Source organism: Tubulanus polymorphus, chromosome 12 (genome assembly GCF_964204645.1).
Source record: "Tubulanus polymorphus chromosome 12, tnTubPoly1.2, whole genome shotgun sequence".
Taxonomy (NCBI): domain Eukaryota; kingdom Metazoa; phylum Nemertea; class Palaeonemertea; order Tubulaniformes; family Tubulanidae; genus Tubulanus; species Tubulanus polymorphus.
In genome coordinates, this window is record NC_134036.1 from 7,332,152 (window position 1) to 7,348,057 (window position 15,906).

Consider the following 15,906-nt stretch of genomic DNA (forward strand, 5'->3'; position numbering starts at 1 on the left):
ATTTAAATTTTTTATGTTCAGGATATTCCAAGTCTACAACAAAACAGTAACCAGTAAGTGAATCATCTGCAATATCTAGAATTATTTTCTTCTAATCAAATTTATCAACATTTTCGTGCTGTAAAATTTCAGTTATTTGAAATACTCCAAAAGGCTGTGGTTCCATCATTGCCCAACCATATAGATTATTTGCATCTATATATAGAAACTTATATCCAGGATTATCATTTACATTGAAATATGTATCACCTAATACACCTGAAATACCTCCTCTTATACATTTTTCAAATAATGATAATTGATCTATATTTGTTAATAAATCCATTTTTATAACTGTAAATTTTAAACCACAATCCCAAGTTAAACATGGACTCGAATAAGAATGAAATGGATCAATATTGAAATATTTTAGATTTACATCTCTATACCTTTCAAATATATCAGTAAATGATAATACATCTGATTTTAAATATAAATCTACTAATTGTCCATGAGTTTTTATTTTGAAATGATTCCAAATATTCAATGTTCTATTATAAACTCCCTCTTTAACATATTCGGATCTTAATTCATCATAAAATTGTTCTTTTAATAATTCAGTTATGTTAAAATCATTATGCGATTTATAAAATGAATATGGAATCGCGCCTTTATATTTCATTAATTGAAAATCATCATTATTTGGATATTGTTGTTTTAATATTTTTAATTCATCACCAACTAATGATTTTGATAAATCATCTAATGAACTACTTAATAATGTATATGAATCTATAAATCTTAGACATCCAAATTGGAAAGATATTTAAATCTCAGATGTTTTAGCTAACATTTTAAATCTATAAGTTGGTATTTTAGCAACATCTTTTGATCTATTTGAATTTAATCTTTCTATTTCATTATTGATTTCTTCTATTTTATAACATAGTTGCTTGATGAATAAATGAGCATCATATCCTGATAAATTATGAAATATAACTAGAACAAAATTGATTTTCTTAGCTTGTAAATTACAATTCTCATGTGCTGCACCTCTAAATTTACCATTCAAATGATCAAGATCTCTTACTATTTTATCAGATGAATAGAATACTTGATTACAATAATTACATTTATCTGCAAAATCAAATTCTTCTTTATCTTGTTCTGTCATTATAATTTCTATATTAGTATCTAATAATTCATTGAATTTCATTTCATATTCAATTAATAAGTCACAAAACTGATTGATAACATTTTCATTTCTATAATCATAATATTCACTTCCCAGGCAGGGGCCGACATAGGGAGTGACCATGACCTTGTCTTAGCTTCAATGACTTTGAGGCTGAAGAATATACCGAACAGAAACAATGGCACGTACAAGTTCAACTTAGAGAGGCTACATACGCCTGAAGTAAAGGAAGCCTTCCAAATTGCTATTGGTGAAAGATTTGCCCCTTTGCTTGAACTAGAAGAGACTGCACAAGAACTCAGCGTGAAAGCAAGAACTGTTATACTAGAATCAGCAGAAGAGGTCATTGGTAGAAGGAAGAAGGTCAAACATCCTTGGATGACTCAACAACTACTTGCCAAGTGCGATACTCGCAGACTTCTCAAATCCAAGCGCTTCAATTCCCCTGAAGATGCAGAATCACATAGAAGCATCAACAAGGAGGTGAAGAAAGAAGTCAAGGACGCCAGTGGCTTGAGGGAAGATGTACCTCAAAGTCGCTGGCGGGAGTACTGATCTGATCTGTATAACTATCCGATAACAGCAGAAGCTGCAGTTATCGACGAACTCAAGAACCAGACAGCTGAGGAAAATGGAGATTCAGAACCAGTGATCTTGGAGGCTGAAGTCGAGGCAGCAGTCAAAAGCCTAAAAGCAGAAAAATCCCCTGGTGTCGACAGCATCCCAGCTGAATTACTGAGAAATGGTGGTCCCACTCTGATCAAGTTGTACACAACCATTTGCAACCAAGTTATGGCAACAGGTGAATGACCAGAGGACTGGTGTAAGTCACTAGTGGTCCCCTCCAGAAGAAAGGAAGTGCCAGGAGATGCGAGAATTATAGAACTATAATAAGCCTGATAATCCACCCGAGCAAGATCCTTCTTAAGGTGCTCCTCAATCGCCTACAACCGCAGGCTGAAGCCGTTCTGGCTGAAGAACAAGCTGTCTTTAGAAGAGGCAGGTCGACCACGGAGCAGATATTATTTAACCTGAGAATTATATGCGAGAAGTATAGAGAGCTAGGAAAGCTAGTGTTCCACAGTTTTGTCGACTACAAAAAATGCTTTGATCGTGTGTGGCATGACGGACTGTGGGCAGTAATGAGGAAGTTCAACATCAGCAGAGGCATTGTCAATGCAATAGAATCTCTATACAAGGTCTCCAGGAGCATGGTCCAACTTGGAAGCGAACTGAGTGACTGTTTTCCAACATCCGTCGGTGTACGACAAGGTTGCTTACTGTCACCAACCGTCTGCAACATCTTTCTTGAGAACATCATGCAAGAGGCCCTCACCGAGCACAGTTCACCAATATCTGTTGGAGGCTGAGTCGTCGACAACCTACGCTTTGCTGATAGTCCGAAGCACAATTCGGTCCGAAAACGTCGTTCAGCGCGAGAAAAGACGTTTTCTCATCAACATCTCCCCGTATCGGACAAATGAAAATGACGATCCGAAAACGCACTCAAATCGACGGGAAAAGCACATTTCGGTCCGAAAACGTCGTTCAGCGCGAGAAAAGACGTTTTCTCATCAACTTCTCCCAGTATCGGAAAAATGAAAATGACGATCCGAAAACGCGCTCGAATCGACGGGAAAAGCACATTTCGGTCAGAAAACGTCGTTCAGCGCGAGAAAAGACGTTTTCTCATCAACTTCTCCCCGTATCGGAAAAATGAAAATGTCGACGCCCAAACGCTCTGAAATCGACGGGAAAAGCACATATCGGTCCGAAAACGTCGTACAGCGCGAGAAAAGACGTTTTCGTATCGAATATTCCCCCTATCGGAAAAACGACAATGCCGATGCGTAAAAGCGCTCAAATTGTCAGGAAAAGCACTTTTCGACGCGAAAAGGTCGTTCAGCGCGAGAAAAGACGTTTTCGTATCGAATATTCCCCCTATCGGAAAAACGACAATGCCGATGCGTAAAAGCGCTCAAATCGTCAGGAAAAGCTCTTTTCGACGCGAAAACGTCGTTCAGCGCGAGAAAAGACGTTTTCGTATCGAATATTCCCCTTATCGGAAAAACGACAATGCCGAAGCGTAAAAGCGCTCAAATCGTCAGGAAAAGCGCTTTTCTACCCGAAAACGTCGTTCAGCGGGAGAAAAGACGTTTTCTCATCAACTTTTCCCCATATCGGAAAAACGACAATGCCGATGCGTAAAAGCGCTCAAATCGTCAGGAAAAGCACTTTTTGACCCAAAAACGTCGTTCAGCACGAGAAAAGACGTTTTCGTATCGAATATTCCCCCTATCGGAAAATCGACAATGTCGATGCGTAAAAGCGCTCAAATCGTCAGGAAAAGCACTTTTCGACGCGAAAACGTCGTTCAGCGCGGGAAAGACGTTTTCTCATCAACTTCTCCCCGTATCGGAAAAATGAAAATGTCGACGCCCAAACGCTCTGAAATCGACGGGAAAAGCAAATTTCGGTCCGAAAACGTTGTTCAGCGCGAGAAAAGACGTTTTCTCATCAACTTCTCCCCGTATCGAAAAAATGAAAATGACGAACCGAAAACGCGCTCAAATCGACGGGAAAAGCACATTTCGGTCCGAAAACGTCGTTCAGCGCGAGAAAAGACGTTTTCTCATCAACTTCTCCCCATGTCGAAAAAACGACAATGCCGATGCGTAAAAGCGCTCAAATCGTCAGTAAAAGCACTTTTCGACCCGAAAACGTCGTTCAGAGCGAGAAAAGACGTTTTCGTATCGAATAATCCCTATATCGGAAAAACGACAATGCCGATGCGTAAAAGCGCTTAAATCGCCAGGAAAAGCACTTTTCGACGCGAAAACGTCGTTCAGCGCGAGAAAAGACGTTTTCGTATCGAATATTCCCCCTATCGGAAAAACGACAATGCCGAAACGTAAAAGCGCTCAAATCGTCAGGAAAAGCACTTTTCTACCCGAAAACGTCGTTCAGCGCGAGAAAAGACGTTTTCTCATCAACTTTTCCCCATATCGGAAAAACGACAATGCGTAAAAGCGCTCAAATCGTCAGGAAAAGCACTTTTTGACCCAAAAAACGTCGTTCAGCGCGAGAAAAGACGTTTTCGTATCGAATATTCCCCCTATCGGAAAATCGACAATGTCGATGCGTAAAAGCGCTCAAATCGTCAGGAAAAGCTCTTTTCGACGCGAAAACGTCGTTCAGCGCGAGAAAAGACGTTTTCTCATCAACTTCTCCCCGTATCGGAAAAATGAAAATGACGATCCGAAAACGCGCTCAAATCGACGGGAAAAGCACATTTCGGTCCGAAAACGTCGTTCAACGCGAGAAAAGATGTTTTCTCATCAACTTCTCTCCGTATCGGAAAAACGACAATGCCGATGCGTAAAAGGAATCAAATCGTCAGGAAAAGCACTTTTCGACGCGAAAACGTCGTTCAGCGCGAGAAAAGACGTTTTCGTATCGAATATTCCTCCTATCGGAAAAACGACAATGCCGATGCGTAAAAGCGCTCAAATCGTCAGGAAAAGCACTTTTCGACGCGAAAACGTCGTTCAGCGCGAGAAAAGACGTTTTCTCATCAACTTCTCCCCGTATCGTAAAAATGAAAATGTCGACGCCCAAACGCTCTGAAATCGACGGGAAAAGCAAATTTCGGTCCGAAAACGTCGTTCAGCGGGAGAAAAGATGTTTTCTCATCAACTTCTCTCCGTATCGGAAAAACGACAATGCCGATGCGTAAAAGCGCTCAAATCGTCAGGAAAAGCACTTTTCGACGCGAAAACGTCGTTCAGCGCGAGAAAAGACGTTTTCTCATCAACTTCGCCCCGTATCGGAAAATCGACAATGTCGATGCGTAAAAGCGCTCAAATCGTCAGGAAAAGCACTTTTCGACGCAAAAACGTCGTTCAGCGCGAGAAAAGACGTTTTCTCATCAACTTCTCTCCGTATCGGAAAAACGACAATGCCGATGCGTAAAAGCGCTCAAATCGTCAGGAAAAGCACTTTTCGACGCGAAAACGTCGTTCAGCGCGAGAAAAGACGTTTTCTCATCAACTTCTCCCCGTATCGGAAAAATGAAAATGACAATCCGAAAACGCGCTCAATTCGACGGGAAAAGCACATTTCGGTCCGAAAACGTCGTTCAGCGCGAGAAAAGACGTTTTCTCATCAACTTCTCCCCGTATCGGAAAAATGAAAATGTCGACGCCCAAACGCTCTGAAATCGACGGGAAAAGCACATTTCGGTCCGAAAACGTCGTTCAGCGCGAGAAAAGATGTTTTCTCATCTACTTCTCTCCGTATCGGAAAAACTACAATGCCGATGCGTAAAAGCGCTCAAATCGTCAGGAAAAGCTCTTTTCGACGCGAAAACGTCGTTCAGCGCGAGAAAAGACGTTTTCTCATCAACTTCTCCCCGTATCGGAAAAACGACAATGCCGATGCGTAAAAGCGCTCAAATCGTCAGGAAAAGCACTTTTCGCGTCGAAAACGTCGTTCAGCGCGAGAAAAGACGTTTTCTCATCAACTTCTCCCCGTATCGGAAAATCGACAATGCCGATATGTAAAAGCGCTCAAATCGTCAGAAAAAGCACTTTTCGACCCGAAAACGTCGTTCAGCGCGAGAAAAGACGTTTTCGTATCGAATATTCCCCCTATCGGAAAAACGACAATGCCGATGCGTAAAAGCGCTCAAATCGTCAGGAAAAGCACTTTTCCACCCAAAAACGTCGTTCAGTGCGAGAAAAGACGTTTTCGTATCGAATATTCCCCCTATCGGAAAAACGACGATGCCGATGCGTAAAAGCGCTCAATTCGTCAGTAAAAGCACTTTTCGACCCGAAAACGTCGTTCAGCCCGAGAAAAGACGTTTTCGTATCGAATATTCCCCCTATCGGAAAAACGACAATGCCGATGCGTAAAAGCGCTCAAATCGTCAGGAAAAGCACTTTTCGACGCTAAAACGTCGTTCAGCGCGAGAAAAGACGTTTTCTCATCAACTTCTCCCCGTATCGGAAAATCGACAATGCCGATGCGTAAAAGCGCTCAAATCGTCAGAAAAAGCACTTTTCGACCCGAAAACGTCGTTCACCGCGAGAAAAGACGTTTTCGTATCGAATATTCCCCGAATCGGAAAAACGACAATGCCGATGCGTAAAAGCGCTCAATTCGTCAGTAAAAGCACTTTTTGACCCGAAAACGTCGTTCAGCCCGAGAAAAGACGTTTTCGTATCGAATATTCCCCCTATCGGAAAAACGACAATGCCGATGCGTAAAAGCGCTCAAATCGTCAGGAAAAGCACTTTTCGACGCGAAAACGTCGTTCAGCGCGAGAAAAGACGTTTTCTCATCAACTTCTCCCCGTATCGGAAAAACGACAATGCCGATGCGTAAAAGCGCTCAAATCGACGGGAAAAGCACATTTCGGTCCGAAAACGTCGTTCAGCGCGAGAAAAGACGTTTTCTCATCAACTTCTCCCCGTATCGGAAAAATGAAAATGTCGACGCCCAAACGCTCTGAAATCGACGGGAAAAGCACATTTCGGTCTGAAAACGTCGTTCAGCGCGAGAAAAGATGTTTCCTCATCAACTTCTCACCGTATCGGAAAAACGACAATGCCGATGCGTAAAAGCGCTCAAATCGTCAGGAAAAGCTCTTTTCGACGCGAAAACGTCGTTCAGCGCGAGAAAAGACGTTTTCTCATCAACTTCTCTCCGTATCGGAAAAACGACAATGCCGATGCGTAAAAGCGCTCAAATCGTCAGGAAAAGCACTTTTCGACCCGAAAACGTCATTCAGCCCGAGAAAAGACGTTTTCTCATCAACTTCTCCCCGTATCGGAAAAATGAAAATGACGATCCGAAAACGCGCTCAAATCGACGGGAAAAGCACATTTCGGGCCTTGATCAGCGTTACGACCCGGCGCAGTGAGGGAGGGAGGGAGGCAGTAGGTCGGTCGTCCGTCCGTTCGTCAGTGTGCCGGCGGTGGTTGTTCGAAAAACGACTAAGTGCTGACCGGGCCTTGATCAGCGTTACGACCCGGTGCAGTTAGGGAGGGAGGGAGGGAGGCAGTAGGTCCGTCGTCCGCCCGTTAGTCAGTGTCGGCGGTTGTTGTTCGAAAAACGACTAAGTGCTGACCGGGCCATGAACAGCGTTACGACCCGGCACCGGTCAGGAAGGGAGGGAGGGTGGCAGTAGGTCGGTCGTCCGTTCGTTCGTCAGTGTGCCGGCGGTGGTAGTTCGAAAAACGACTAAGTGCTGACCGGGCCTTGATCAGCGTTACGACCCGTGCAGTGAGGGAGGGAGGGAGGGAGGGAGGGAGGGAGGGAGGGTGGGAGGGAGGGAGGGTGGGAGGGAGGGAGGGAGGGAGGGAGGGAGGGAGGGAGGGAGGGAGGGAGGGAGGGAGGGAGGGAGGGAGGGAGGGAGGGAGGGAGGGAGGGAGGGAGGGAGGGAGGGAGGGAGGGAGGGAGGGAGGGAGGGAGGGAGGGAGGGAGGGAGGGAGGGAGGGAGGGGAGGGAGGGAGGGAGGGAGGGAGGGAGGGAGGGAGGGAGGGAGGGAGGGAGGGAGGGAGGGAGGGAGGGAGGGAGGGAGGGAGGGAGGGAGGGAGGGAGGCAGTAGGTCGGTCGTCCGTCCGTTCGTCAGTGTGCCGGCGGTGGTTGTTCGAAAAACGACTGAGTGCTGACCGGGCCATGATCAGCGTTACGACCCGGTGCAGTGAGGGAGGGAGGGAGGCACTAGGACAGTCGTCCGCCCGTTAGTCAGTGTGTCGGCGGTTGTTGTTCGAAAAACGACTAAGTGCTGACCGGGCCATGAACAGCGTTACGACCCGGCACCGGTCAGGAAGGGAGGGAGGGTGGCAGTAGGTCGGTCGTCCGTTCGTTCGTCAGTGTGCCGGCGGTGGTTGTTCGAAAAACGACTAAGTGCTGACCGGGCCTTGATCAGCGTTACGACCCGGCACCGGTCAGGGAGGGAGGGAGGGAGGCAGTAGGTCGGTCGTCCGTCGTTCGTCAGTGTGCCGGCGGTGGTTGTTCGAAAAACGACTAAGTGCTGACCGGGCCTTGATCAGCGTTACGACCCGGTGCAGTTAGGGAGGGAGGGAGGGAGGCAGTAGGTCCGTCGTCCGCCCGTTAGTCAGTGTGTCGGCGGTTGTTGTTCGAAAAACGACTAAGTGCTGACCGGGCCATGAACAGCGTTACGACCCGGCACCGGTCAGGAAGGGAGGGAGGGTGGCAGTAGGTCGGTCGTCCGTTCGTTGGTCAGTGTGCCGGCGGTGGTAGTTCGAAAAACGACTAAGTGCTGACCGGGCCTTGATCAGCGTTACGACCCGGAGCAGTGTGGGAGGGAGGGGGACAGTAGGTCGGTCGTCCGTCCGTTCGTCAGTGTGCCGGCAGAGTTGGTTGTTCGAAAAACGACTAAGTGCTGACCGGGCCTTGATCAGCGTTACGACCCGGTGCTGTGAGGGAGGGAGAAAGGGAGGCAGTAGGTCGGTCGTCCATCCGTTCGTCAGTGTGCCGGCGGTGGTTGTTCGAAAAACGACTAAGTGCTGACCGGGCCTTGATCAGCGTTACGACCCGGCGCAGTGAGGGAGGGAGGGAGGGAGGCAGTAGGTCGGTCGTCCATCCGTTCGTCAGTGTGCCGGCGGTGGTTGTTCGAAAAACGACTAAGTGCTGACCGGGCCATGATCAGCGTTACGACCCGGAGCATTGAGGGAGGGAGGGAGGCAGTAGGTCGGTCGTCCGTCCGTTTGTCAGTGTGCCGGCAGTGATGGTTGTTCGAAAAACGACTAAGGGCTCTCCGGGCCTTAATCAGCGTTACGACCCGGCGCTGGTCAGGGAGGGAGGGAGGGAGGCAGTAGGTCGGTCGTCCATCCGTTCGTCAGTGTGCCGGCGGTGGTAGTTCGAAAAACGACTAAGTGCTGACCGGGCCTTGATCAGCGTTACGACCCGGTGCAGTGAGGGAGGGAGGGAGGCAGTAGGTCGGTCGTCCGTCCGGTCGTCAGTGTGCCGGCGGTGGTTGTTCGAAAAACGACTAAGTGCTGACCGGGCCTTGATCAGCGTTACGACCCGGCGCAGTGAGGGAGGGAGGGAGGGAGGGAGGCAGTAGGTCGGTCGTCCATCCGTTCGTCAGTGTGCCGGCGGTGGTTGTTCGAAAAACGACTAAGTGCTGACCGGGCCATGAACAGCGTTACGACCCGGCACCGGTCAGGGCGGGAGGGAGGGTGGCAGTAGGTCGGTCGTCCGTTCGTTCGTCAGTGTGCCGGCGGTGGTAGTTCGAAAAACGACTAAGTGCTGACCGGGCCTTGATCAGCGTTACGACCCGGTGCAGTGAGGGAGGGAGGGAGGGAGGCAGTAGGTCCGTCGTCCGCCCGTTAGTCAGTGTGTCGGCGGTTGCTGTTCGAAAAACGACTAAGTGCTGACCGGGCCATGAACAGCGTTACGACCCGGCACCGGTCAGGAAGGGAGGGAGGGTGGCAGTAGGTCGGTCGTCCGTTCGTTCGTCAGTGTGCCGGTGGTGGTAGTTCGAAAAACGACTAAGTGCTGACCGGGCCTTGATCAGCGTTACGACCCGGTGCAGTGAGGGAGGGAGGGAGGGAGGCACTAGGACAGTCGTCCGCCCGTTAGTCAGTGTGTCGGCGGTTGTTGTTCGAAAAACGACTAAGTGCTGACCGGGCCATGAACAGCGTTACGACCCGGCACCGGTCAGGAAGGGAGGGAGGGTGGCAGTAGGTCGGTCGTCCGTCCGTTCGTCAGTGTGCCGGCGGTGGTAGTTCGAAAAACGACTAAGTGCTGACCGGGCCATGAACAGCGTTACGACCCGGCACCGGTCAGGAAGGGAGGGAGGGTGGCAGTAGGTCGGTCGTCCATCCGTTCGTCAGTGTGCCGGCGGTGGTAGTTCGAAAAACGACTAAGTGCTGACCGGGCCTTGATCAGCGTTACGACCCGGTACAGTGAGGGAGGGAGGGAGGCAGTAGGTCGGTCGTCCGTCCGTTCGTCAGTGTGCCGGCGGTGGTTGTTCGAAAACGACTGTGCTGACCGGGTCATGATCAGCGTTACGACCCGGTGCAGTGAGGGAGGGAGGGAGGGAGGCAGTAGGTCGGTCGTCCATCCGTTCGTCAGTGTGCCGGCGATGGTTGTTCGAAAAACGACTAAGTGCTGACCGGGCCTTGATCAGCGTTACGACCCGGTGCAGTGAGGGAGGGAGGGAGGCACTAGGACAGTCGTCCGCCCGTTAGTCAGTGTGCCGGCGGTGGTTGTTCGAAAAACGACTAAGTGCTGACCGGGCCTTGATCAGCGTTACGACCCGGCACCGGTCAGGGAGGGAGGGAGGGAGGCAGTAGGTCGGTCGTCCGTCCGTTCGTCACTGTGCCGGCGGTGGTAGTTCGAAAAACGACTAAGTGCTGACCGGGCCTTGATCAGCGTTACGACCGGAGCTTTGAGGGAGGGAGGGAGGCAGTAGGTCGGTCGTCCGTCCGTTTGTCAGTGTGCCGGCAGTGATGGTTGTTCGAAAAAATGACTAAGGGCTGACCGGGCCTTGATCAGCGTTACGACCCGGCGCTGGTCAGGGCGGGAGGGAGGGAGGCAGTAGGTCGGTCGTCCATCCGTTCGTCAGTGTGCCGGCGGTGGTAGTTCGAAAAACGACTAAGTGCTGACCGGGCCTAGATCAGCGTTACGACCCGGTGCAGTGAGGGAGGGAGGGAGGCAGTAGGTCGGTCGTCCGTCCGGTCGTCAGTGTGCCGGCGGTGGTTGTTCGAAAAACGACTAAGTGCTGGACCGGGCCATGATCAGCGTTACGACCCGGTGCAGTGAGGGAGGGAGGGAGGGAGGCAGTAGGTCGGGTCGTCCATCCGTTCGTCAGTGTGCCGGCGGTGGTTGTTCGAAAAACGACTAAGTGCTGACCGGGCCATGAACAGCGTTACGACCCGGCACCGGTCAGGAAGGGAGGGAGGGTGGCAGTAGGTCGGTCGTCCGTTCGTTCGTCAGTGTGCCGGCGGTGGTTGTTCGAAAAACGACTAAGTGCTGACCGGGCCATGAACAGCGTTACGACCCGGCACCGGTCAGGAAGGGAGGGAGGGTGGCAGTAGGTCGGTCGTCCGTTCGTTGGTCAGTGTGCCGGCGGTGGTTGTTCGAAAAACGACTAAGTGCTGACCGGGCCTTGATCAGCGTTACGACCCGGTGCAGTGAGGGAGGGAGGGAGGCAGTAGGTCGGTCGTCCGTCCGTTCGTCGTGTGCCGGCGGTGGTTGTTCGAAAAACGACTAAGTGCTGACCGGGCCATGAACAGCGTTACGACCCGGCACCGGTCAGGAAGGGAGGGAGGGTGGCAGTAGGTCGGTCGTCCGTTCGTTGGTCAGTGTGCCGGCGGTGGTAGTTCGAAAAACGACTAAGTGCTGACCGGGCTATGAACAGCGTTACGACCCGCACCGGTCAGGAAGGGAGGGAGGGTGGCAGTAGGTCGGTCGTCCATCCGTTCGTCAGTGTGCCGGCGGTGGTAGTTCGAAAAACGACTAAGTGCTGACCGGGCCTTGATCAGCGTTACGACCCGGTACAGTGAGGGAGGGAGGGAGGCAGAGGTCGGTCGTCCGTCCGTTCGTCAGTGTGCCGGCGGTGGTTGTTCGAAAAACGACTAAGTGCTGACCGGGCCTTGATCAGCGTTACGACCCGGAGCATTGAGGGAGGGAGGGAGGCAGTAGGTCGGTCGTCCGTCCGTCCGTTTGTCAGTGTGCCGGCAGCGATGGTTGTTCGAAAAATGACTAAGGGCTGACCGGGCCTTGATCAGCGTTACGACCCGGAGCATTGAGGGAGGAGGGAGGGAGGCAGTAGGTCGGTCGTCCATCCGTTCGTCAGTGTGCCGGCGGTGGTAGTTCGAAAAACGACTAAGTGCTGACCGGGCCTTGATCAGCGTTACGACCCGGTGCAGTGAGGGAGGGAGGGAGGCAGTAGGTCGGTCGTCCGTCCGTTCGTCAGTGTGCCGGTGGTGGTTGTTCGAAAAACGACTAAGTGCTGACCGGGCCTTGATCAGCGTTACGACCCGGCGCAGTGAGGGAGGGAGGGAGGGAGGGAGGCAGTAGGTCGGTCGTCCATCCGTTCGTCAGTGTGCCGGCGGTGGTTGTTCGAAAAACGACTAAGTGCTGACCGGGCCTTGATCAGCGTTACGACCCGGTGCAGTGAGGGAGGGAGGGAGGCACTAGGACAGTCGTCCGCCCGTTAGTCAGTGTGTCGGCGGTTGTTGTTCGAAAAACGACTAAGTGCTGACCGGGCCATGAAGAGCGTTACGACCCGGCACCGGTCAGGAAGGGAGGGAGGGTGGCAGTAGGTCGGTCGTCCGTTCGTTCGTCAGTGTGCCGGCGGTTGTTGTTCGAAAAACGACTAAGTGCTGACCGGCCTTGATCAGCGTTACGACCCGGTGCAGTGAGGAGGGAGGGAGGCAGTAGGTCGGTCGTCCATCCGTTCGTCAGTGTGCCGGCGGTGGTAGTTCGAAAAACGACTAAGTGCTGATCGGGCCTTGATCAGCGTTACGACCCGGTGCAGTGAGGGAGGGAGGGAGGCAGTAGGTCGGTCGTCCATCCGTTCGTCAGGTGCCGGCGGTGGTTGTTCGAAAAACGACTAAGTGCTGACCGGGCCATGATCAGCGTTACGACCCGGTGCAGTGAGGGAGGGAGGGAGGCACTAGGACAGTCGTCCGCCCGTTAGTCAGTGTGCCGGCGGTGGTTGTTCAAAAAACGACTAAGTGCTGACCGGGCCTTGATCAGCGTTACGACCCGGCACCGGTCAGGGAGGGAGGGAGGGAGGCAGTAGGTCGGTCGTCCGTCCGTTCGTCACTGTGCCCGGCGGTGGTAGTTCGAAAAACGACTAAGTGCTGACCGGGCCTTGATCAGCGTTACGACCCGGAGCATTGAGGGAGGGAGGGAGGCAGTAGGTCGGTCGTCCGTCCGTTTGTCAGTGTGCCGGCAGTGATGGTTGTTCGAAAAAATGACTAAGGGCTGACCGGGCCTTGATCAGCGTTACGACCCGGCGCTGGTCAGGGCGGGAGGGAGGGAGGCAGTAGGTCGGTCGTCCATCCGTTCGTCAGTGTGCCGGCGGTGGTAGTTCGAAAAACGACTAAGTACTGACCGGCCTAGATCAGCGTTACGACCCGGTGCAGTGAGGGAGGGAGGGAGGCAGTAGGTCGGTCGGCCGTCCGGTCGTCAGTGTGCCGGCGGTGGTTGTTCGAAAACGACTAAGTGCTGACCGGGCCATGATCAGCGTTACGACCCGGTGCAGTGAGGGAGGGAGGGAGGAACTGGGACAGTCGTCCGCCCGTTAGTCAGTGTGTCGGCGGTTGTTGTTCGAAAAACGACTAAGTGCTGACCGGGCCATGAACAGCGTTACGACCCGGCACCGGTCAGGAAGGGAGGGAGGGTGGCAGTAGGTCGGTCGTCCGTTCGTTGGTCAGTGTGCCGGCGGTGGTAGTTCGAAAAACGACTAAGTGCTGACCGGGCCTTGATCAGCGTTACGACCCGGTGCAGTGAGGGAGGGAGGGAGCAGTAGGTCGGTCGTCCGTCCGTTCGTCAGTGTGCCGGCGGTGGTTGTTCGAAAAACGACTAAGTGCTGACCGGGCCATGAACAGCGTTACGACCCGGCACCGGTCAGGAAGGGAGGGAGGGTGGCAGTAGGTCGGTCGTCCGTTCGTTGGTCAGTGTGCCGGCGGTGGTAGTTCGAAAAACGACTAAGTGCTGACCGGGCCTTGATCAGCGTTACGACCCGGTGCAGTGAGGGAGGGAGGGAGGCAGTAGGTCGGTCGTCCGTCCGTTCGTCAGTGTGCCGGCGGTGGTTGTTCGAAAAACGACTAAGTGCTGACCGGGTCATGATCAGCGTTACGACCGGTGCAGTGAGGGAGGGAGGGAGGCAGTAGGTCGGTCGTCCGTCCGTTCGTCAGTGTGCCGGTGGTGGTTGTTCGAAAAACGACTAAGTGCTGACCGGGCCTTGATCAGCGTTACGACCCGGCGCAGTGAGGGAGGGAGGGAGGGAGGGAGGCAGTAGGTCGGTCGTCCATCCGTTCGTCAGTGTGCCGGCGGTGGTTGTTCGAAAAACGACTAAGTGCTGACCGGGCCTTGATCAGCGTTACGACCCGGTGCAGTGAGGGAGGGAGGGAGGCACTAGGACAGTCGTCCGCCCGTTAGTCAGTGTGTCGGCGGTTGTTGTTCGAAAAACGACTAAGTGCTGACCGGGCCATGAAGAGCGTTACGACCCGGCACCGGTCAGGAAGGGAGGGAGGGTGGCAGTAGGTCGGTCGTCCGTTCGTTCGTCAGTGTGCCGGCGGTTGTTGTTCGAAAAACGACTAAGTGCTGACCGGGCCTTGATCAGCGTTACGACCCGGTGCAGTGAGGGAGGGAGGGAGGCAGTAGGTCGGTCGTCCATCCGTTCGTCAGTGTGCCGGCGGTGGTAGTTCGAAAAACGACTAAGTGCTGATCGGGCCTTGATCAGCGTTACGACCCGGTGCAGTGAGGGAGGGAGGGAGGCAGTAGGTCGGTCGTCCATCCGTTCGTCAGTGTGCCGGCGGTGGTTGTTCGAAAAACGACTAAGTGCTGACCGGGCCATGATCAGCGTTACGACCCGGTGCAGTGAGGGAGGGAGGGAGGCACTAGGACAGTCGTCCGCCCGTTAGTCAGTGTGCCGGCGGTGGTTGTTCAAAAAACGACTAAGTGCTGACCGGGCCTTGATCAGCGTTACGACCCGGCACCGGTCAGGGAGGGAGGGAGGGAGGCAGTAGGTCGGTCGTCCGTCCGTTCGTCACTGTGCCGGCGGTGGTAGTTCGAAAAACGACTAAGTGCTGACCGGGCCTTGATCAGCGTTACGACCCGGAGCATTGAGGGAGGGAGGGAGGCAGTAGGTCGGTCGTCCGTCCGTTTGTCAGTGTGCCGGCAGTGATGGTTGTTCGAAAAAATGACTAAGGGCTGACCGGGCCTTGATCAGCGTTACGACCCGGCGCTGGTCAGGGCGGGAGGGAGGGAGGCAGTAGGTCGGTCGTCCATCCGTTCGTCAGTGTGCCGGCGGTGGTAGTTCGAAAAACGACTAAGTACTGACCGGGCCTAGATCAGCGTTACGACCCGGTGCAGTGAGGGAGGGAGGGGAGGCAGTAGGTCGGTCGGCCGTCCGGTCGTCAGTGTGCCGGCGGTGGTTGTTCGAAAAACGACTAAGTGCTGACCGGGCCATGATCAGCGTTACGACCCGGTGCAGTGAGGGAGGGAGGGAGGAACTAGGACAGTCGTCCGCCCGTTAGTCAGTGTGTCGGCGGTTGTTGTTCGAAAAACGACTAAGTGCTGACCGGGCCATGAACAGCGTTACGACCCGGCACCGGTCAGGAAGGGAGGGAGGGTGGCAGTAGGTCGGTCGTCCGTTCGTTGGTCAGTGTGCCGGCGGTGGTAGTTCGAAAAACGACTAAGTGCTGACCGGGCCTTGATCAGCGTTACGACCCGGTGCAGTGAGGGAGGGAGGGAGGCAGTAGGTCGGTCGTCCGTCCGTTCGTCAGTGTGCCGGCGGTGGTTGTTCGAAAAACGACTAAGTGCTGACCGGGCCATGAACAGCGTTACGACCCGGCACCGGTCAGGAAGGGAGGGAGGGTGGCAGTAGGTCGGTCGTCCGTTCGTTGGTCAGTGTGCCGGCGGTGGTAGTTCGAAAAACGACTAAGTGCTGACCGGGCCTTGATCAGCGTTACGACCCGGTGCAGTGAGGGAGGGAGGGAGGCAGTAGGTCGGTCGTC